The sequence below is a fragment of the Grammomys surdaster genome, unplaced genomic scaffold (genome assembly GCF_004785775.1).
Source record: "Grammomys surdaster isolate TR1022 unplaced genomic scaffold, NIH_TR_1.0 139, whole genome shotgun sequence".
NCBI classification, from domain to species: Eukaryota; Metazoa; Chordata; class Mammalia; order Rodentia; family Muridae; genus Grammomys; species Grammomys surdaster.
In genome coordinates, this window is record NW_021604597.1 from 4,204,501 (window position 1) to 4,212,023 (window position 7,523).

Sequence of the window (7,523 nt, forward strand, 5' to 3'; positions counted from 1 at the left end):
ACAGCGTGCCTGGCTTTCAGCCGTGTGCCCTTCTCTTTCCCTTCTCTCACTGTGCATCTTTTCTATTAATGATGTTTGGGCTTCTTTTTTTTTTTCAGTACTGCAGATGCCTGCACTGAGAATCCACTCATAACCATGCTGTCTGCATGATCAGCTGTAGTAGCAGAAACTTCACGAGTATCACAGAGAGCATCATCGTTATGGCTCATCACAGAAGCATTCTTCTAACACTTAGTGAAGTGTCACTTTGATGGCCACAAGTCACACATGAATGGCAGACAAGTTACAGTCTCCATTAGCAGTCTTCAGGCACAGGTAATCTAATGTTCTCTATCTTGGTTGCTAATATTCTATAGGTAAAAGGGCTGCTGTGAAGTAGGTTTTGCCTTTCCATGATTCTGATGAAGTGTATTTGTGACAGAGATACTCTGTGGTACATGGTAAGAAGAAGAACTCACAAGTCACACATCCTGAGTGTTAACCCCGAAGCTGCTCCTTACAGCAGCCTATCTGATCTTTACACAGTTGGTTATGCTGGTTGGGTCATTCTGTCATCATCAGTGAAGTAGGAGACACACTTTCTAAATCTTGCAGACCCCAGGGTCCAGACTGCTGTGTTTGGCCCATGCCTTAGTCATCTGTGTACGTGTCTTAATCCACTGTACAGACAGTGGGTCTGGGAGATGCATTGATTGAAAGGGATTCTGTCTTTCGGTCTGTTGGTGATAAACAACCCTAGTTCCACATCCCACTGTCTCATAGGTAACAAGCACGCACATAAAAAATGGCTCTAGTTGTTACATTTCTTATTTTAATTGATCTCAGATTTTTTGAATTTTTCAATGAACATCATGCAATGTCACTTAATCTGTGAGGCATGTTTTAACATAGCACTTGGCTGTTAAGATAAAGAGAAGAACTCAATGAGGTTATACAGTTACACCAGAGACCACATCCATTATCTTCCCGGTGTAACAGAATATGGTAGCGTGCTATTGAATAGCAGCCAAGAGCAGCCGTGGGGTGCCAGACCCATGTCTCCCTGGCCTGCTTAAAATAACACATACATTACCTCTGATGTTTCCAAAACATGATTGACAAACATCACACTAAAACTATCCTTACTAGGTAATGTCTACTCACCATGACTATTTTCATGAGACAATTCAGCACAAATAGAAAAATCAGCTCTCTAGTTACAGTTTAGCAAAGTATCTGTGATTTTATTTCTCTCTCTCTCTCTCTCTCTCTCTCTCTCTCTCTCTCTCTCTCTCTCTCTCTCTCTCTCTCTGTGTGTGTGTGTGTGTGTGGTTGCATGTGTGTGACCTGTGGACAACAGGCCTCCAACATGAGTAAATAAGAATGAATGCTTAGGCACGCCAAGCTTGTGGTCTGGCAGTATCCCCACTCACAGAATTCTGCTCAGTGTGGTAGGCATTCAGGCCATAGATGCTGCAGTGAACCTGTTTCCTTTCTTCAGTTCATGGAACATTAATTCCCAGCCTCCATCTGGGACAGTATCATGAGGCTTTTGTTTCTTACATAGAGCAGAGTCAACCTCATACTATAGAGACCAAAAATGTCAAACATGAACATACCAATCTGAGCACTGGCGTTCTGCAAACCAGCCACAGAGACTCAGAGATGGAGCTGGGAATCTGCCAGCTGGGAATCTGCCAGAGAGCAGGAATTATGGAGTTCCCCCCACCCTCACTCCTCAAGCACACTGCAGTCAGAGCTGAGAGGCTCACAGCACAAGCTTCAGTTAGTTCTTGGGCACAGTGGGGAAGTCAGTTCCTCATCAGATCACACCTGTGCATGATTTGGGTCATTGTTCCCTAGCACAGACAAAAGCTTGGTTCTTCAGCCCTCCTGTTGATTCCATAAAACGCCTAATTTCTTTCAACTTGCATAAATCATAGTCAAAACCATTACTATGCAATCACACACAATAGTGGTATGCTTGTCATTTTGAGGCTATTCTTCTCAACAGGAGGAATTTGTTGTTCCCTTTTTTCCCATTATTGTAGGACATAGAATTGTAATCAATTGTACAAATCAAAGGAGGTCACCCTAAAGACCATGGTTGGCCAGAAGGGATATGGCCTCAGGCAACCAGTGAGCCACACAGGGTCATGTCATATTGGAAACAAGTGGCCAAGGCTAACTGTAACAAGAGGACACAGGGACTCTAACTGTGAGCTCTAAGCAAGTTCATGAACAAAGGCCAGAGGGTGTCCCTGTATAGCCAACACAGTGTGGAACAAGATTAACATGCCCTCAGTGTTCAGCAAAACTGACTCAGCTAGGAAAAGATGCAAACCAACAGCATTTTCTTGAGGAAATATAAAAGCATGTATCAAAAGTCCACAATCATTGCATAATGGTGTTATGGGATTTAAGTGTGAACTATAGATAAAGCCTGTTAGTTCATAGACTTTTTATTGCCCAGCCTCTGAGAAAGAATGAATAGGTAAGTACCCTTCTGAATGGATTCTCTAAGGATGTGAGAAGTTCTTGAGAAATTTCTTCTTTCTTTCTTTATTGGTTATTTTATTTGTTTACATTTCAAATGTTGTCCCTCTTCTTGGTTTCCTCTCTGAAAGCCCTCTATCCCATCCCCCCTCCCCCTGCCTCTATGAGGGTGTTCCCCAACACACTCGCCCACTCCCACCTCATCACCCTAGCATCCCCCTGTGTTGAGGCATTGAGTCTCCACAGGACCAAGGGCCTCCCCTCCCATTGATGCCAGATAAAGCAATCCTCTGCTACATTTGGCTGGAGCCATAGGGTCCCTCCATGTGTAATCTTTGGTTGGTGGATTAGTCACTGGAAGCTCTGGGGGGTCTGGTGAGTTGATACTGTTGTCCTTCCTATGGGGTTGGAATCCTCTTCAGCTCCTTCAGTCCTTCCCCTAACTCTTCCCTTGGGGTCCCCATGCCCAGTCCGATGGTTGGCAGCGAGCATCCACATCTGTATTGATCAGGCTCTGGCAGAGCCCCTCGGGGGACAGCTCTATTAGGCTCCTGTCAACAAGCACTTCTTGACATTAGCAATAGTGTCTGGATTTGCTGTCTGCAGATGGCATGGATCCCTAGGTGGGGAAGTCTCTGAATGGCCTTTCCTTCAGTCACTGCTCCACTTTTAGCTCAGCCAGGGTGTGCATTTCCTTCCATAGTAAACTGAGTTTGAGGTGCAGAAGTGTGCTCAATACTGTGGTTGGCTCACCCAGAAATAGATTTTAGGTATTTCTTGTGTATGTGTGTGTGTGTGTGTGTGTGTGTGAATGTGTGTGTGTGTATGTGTGTGTGCGCATGCATGTATATGTGTGTGTATATAGTATATGTGTGCCTGTGTGTGTGGTATATATGTGCATGTATCGTGTATGTGCGCATGTATGGATGGATTTTCATGATCATATGTGTATGGAGAGGCCAGAGGTTGACATTCGATGTCTTCCTCCCTGCCCTCCACTCTATTTGTTGATCAACATTTCTTACTGAAGCTGGAGGTGTCTGACTAGCTAGACTGGCTGGCTAGAGCCCCCAGGATCCTCCTGTCTCTACCTTCCTGACTCTGGAATTGCAGATGAGCACTTCCATGCCTGGCTTCCTATGTGTGCACTGACCATTGACTTAGGGTCCTCACACATATACAGTAAGCCCAGATACATATATTCACATATACATATAAGTATATCGGGTCACCTCCTTAATGAAGGCACTTCCTTTTATTCTTCATCTAATTAATACATTTTACTTCTATTATTTGAATCTGTTTCCCAAATAGGTATTTATTTAGCTGTTTTTTAAAAATATCATCTCCCTTTTCCAAGCAAGTAAGCTCATTTCCAGAGAAACATTTGTGTTCCATGCTAATGAACCATGCCTTGGCGTTATTGAAGTAACTGAAATTCCCAGTCATGGTGCCTATCCTAACACAAAACGCCTATGCAGGCAAATCTCAGTCTACATTCTGTTCTCTGAATGAACACAGGGAGCCTTGCCAGGGTTGCATGCTGCAAATATGAGAGACACAATTTGCTGAACAAATTAGCATGATTGGGGAATATTGAAAAATTCTAGTTTTAACACCATCTTTATATCAGACCATTAGATCACTTGTATCTCTACCCAAAGATATATCCTATGTATTACAACAAGCACATAGAATGGCCACCTTTTCAAAACCCTTGACTGTTCATATTCCTACGAGGAAACAGGAGGTACTGTGAGTTAATATGCTATGACCAATGTTACACTGGGTTTTTCTGTATCAAAACACATAAGCTCAGATTTGGAAGGTTCTGGTTCAGTTGTTTGTTTGTTCTGTCCCGAGGCAGACTGGTCTGTTGTCTAGGCTTGCCCTTTTTGGTTTGTGCAGTCAGTTGGTAGATTTCCCAAAGGTAGGGAGGCAGAGGTGGACTCAGCAACAGTAGCTTCTCCTCACACATTCTTGCTCCCTGCAGAAGGAAGGCTAGCCTGGGCTTGGCTTCGCAGCAGTGAGGAGATCCCAGTGAGACTGAGTGGATGCCAGCAGAGTCTTTTAAATGCAGGGACTTGTACATGCTGCCTCCCTGGCATTTAGAGAAAGCCAATGTGAACTTTAATTCCAATTTCCCTGAGAGAATTACATCCTACCTCTTGACAGGTATATCTACCATGTCACTGTGCAAAAGGCACATCAACAGAGAAGGGGACGCGGTCTACCACAGATGTCACTAAGCTTGTTTTCGTGAGTTGCCTAAGAAGATATTGGTTAGACCCACTAGGTTGCTTCCAAATAAGAAAATTAATGGGGTCATAAATCCTACATTTTTGAAGCTAATGGCAGTATACATCGGACTAGGCTTGGATCTCATAGGCCATCGAAACCATTATTTGTGTTGGCAAACTTGGCCAGGCACCATATGCACCGTGATTAGAACACAGTGGTGCCAGGGTTAGCCCAAAGCCAAATGCAGAGAGGATAATAAATGAAGATGCTTCACACTGCCAGAGCCTGGGGGTGAAGAAACTAAAAACCAAAGAAACAGAACATTTACAAACCAGCTGAGAGCTGTCAAGTGTTTGAGATCTTGAAATTGTCTCTTATTTTGTTTCTAAAGAGCCTAAGTAAACTACAGCCTTAAGCAAGTTGGTTTTCTCTAACTCTGATAAGTTTTAATAATGCCCTTAAAATGTTGGGTTTGGGGATAGAGAGCTAGTTCATTGTTAGGGCCACTCACTGCTGCTTCACAACCGCCAGGAACTCTGTTCCAGAGGATCTGAACCTCCACTTCTGACCTCTGTGGGCCCTGCATGCATATGGGGCATATAAATATATGTAGGCTAACACTCATACTCATAAAAATAAGAAATATTTAAAAATCAAGGAAAACATTATGTTCACTCAGATTTATTTCTCAACTCCTCCTTTCTTTCAATGTAGATCAAAGTGAGAGCTGTTTAAGGCCGAAGTCCCTCGGATGTAACCTGTCTCTGTCTAGCAGTGGCACATAGGAACAACTTCATCACCTGACATTCCAGGTTTGGTTGAGGATTTTAGACTATCATGATAGGTAGCACAGAGAAATCCACACCTCAACTGTCAGAAAGCAGAGGTAGAGAATGCCTGTTGGTGAGTCCTGTCTGCAAATGTCCTCACGGGCATACTCAGAGGCATGCCTTCCCAGATGTGCTTAGGAAGCCAACTGGACAGAGATTGTTAGTCATCAGAGGTCTACCTTTGTCAGCTTGACACACAGATGCCATCTTCGTAATCTATAAAAGTGCTTGGTGTGGCCTATCATGAAAACAAAAAGTGTTAAATGAACCATTAAACAGAAGAAACTTTTATTGGCTTCTCAGCTTAAATTGTGTTTTGATTTTGAGACAAAAAAACTCCAAAGTCTATTTGAATAGGGGGAGAAAATATCTGAAAATGCTTGGAACAATATCTTTATTAAGGGTGTATAGTCTGCTGTGATACCACTGGTTTGTGTGTGTGTGTGTTTCTAATGAAACGTATAACATATTCAAACCTTATAAAGGTGAAAAATTATCCATACAAAAAACACTGTAATACACACACACACACACACACACACACACACACACACACACACCTGGGAAGTATGAGAGCAAGAGAAATTTTAATGGTTTTCTTACTCAAAAACATTGAGTTCAGTAAGTACTTTTGGCCAGTTATCATTAGAGCGTAGATTTGCATAGCAGAAAGCACAGTTAAACCTATTTTGCTGATAATTTTCTTGTGAATTTAAGACAAAAGTAAAGCATAAACTATTTGAGTTCTATCTCTAGCATTGCAGCGTCCCTACTATTTAGCATACCTCTAAAGCTGCAGAGGGGTGCCAGGCAGCAGGGAGGGAGGAGTTCCTTGTTTGACCAGTGAGTCATCTTTTTTACTGGTAGCTAGAAGACAGGAAGGGTCATTTTCCCCCAATATCTCTAGATATTTTCAAGTAAATATTGAATTTATTTTTAGATGCTTGGAGAGAGAGAGAGAGAGAGAGAGAGAGAGAGAGAGGATGCATTTATGGCTTGGATAAGAACTTTTTGAGGACAGCATTTTTGCACTTTTTAAGATTGCAGCAGACTTTCCATGACAGCACAAGTTCTGTTTTCTGTCATCTGTGCCCCATCCTATGTCACCAGAGATACCAGAGACGCAATGAATGTGTGGAATATTTAAGCTCTATTCTTTGAAATGATATCGTGATTTTCTTCTACAATCAAATGCCTTTAATTGCTACTTCTCTTTGAAGTTCTTGAGTGTTTTTTTATGGCTGTAATTGTAAGCCCTGCTACAACTTATTAAGTAAAATGCCCTTTCAAGTTTATGAAATCGCTTTAATTTTTTTCAAATCATATGCAGAAAAGGGTAAATGAAAGAGGGAATTGGTTGAAATTTGCCAGGAGTTTCAAAAGCCTTCATTACAGGTAATTTTAATCCTCGATTAAAAGGACTTATTTTTAAAATAGCTTTGTAATTAAACATTGAAATGAAAATGAATCGAGCATCTTTTGAGTAAAGACTTTTTTCTCTGGTACTAAAGTTTGTAAGAGCAGAGTTTTATATGAGAATAAGGATGGTTCGTGTACAGGCAGGTAGCACTCACACTGTCTGACCAGCTGCATTCAAGGGCCTTCCCTTTGACCACATCATGTTCATTGCCTTGAGAGGCCCATGGAGGACCCAGCTCTGCCCTGCCTGGCTCTACTGCACAGTTCCACTACAGTTACATTGCAGGGGTGTCACATTCCACAATGGAAAAGTCACAAGCATACTGCCTATGCTCAAGTAAATGAATCTCACTCATGCCTATGCAGGCAACCCTGCTTAAATTCTATCTATCTATCTATCTATCTATCTATCTATCTATCTATCTACCGATCTATCACCTATCTATCATCTTTTTTCTTCTTTCCTTCCTTCCTTCTTTCCTTCCTTCCTTCCTACATTTCTTTCTTTCTGTCTTTCTTTCTTTCTTTCTTTCTTTCTTTCTTTCTTTCTTTCTTTCT

The 7,523-nt window shown here is 42.1% G+C and overlaps 1 long non-coding RNA gene across 2 annotated transcripts in view; it reads left to right on the top strand.

Moving 5' to 3' along the window:
* The first annotated feature begins 125 nt into the window (after positions 1-125).
* The window catches only part of LOC114617981, a 12,018-nt gene continuing 4,620 nt past the window's right edge, over positions 126-7,523 (top strand). Inside the window, exons 1-2 of one of the 2 annotated variants that reach the window (XR_003710896.1) lie at positions 126-315; positions 5,431-5,528. This is a non-coding gene — a long non-coding RNA (uncharacterized LOC114617981). The remainder of the gene's footprint in view (positions 316-5,430; positions 5,529-7,523) is intronic. The other variant, XR_003710897.1, reaches the window with a different exon arrangement.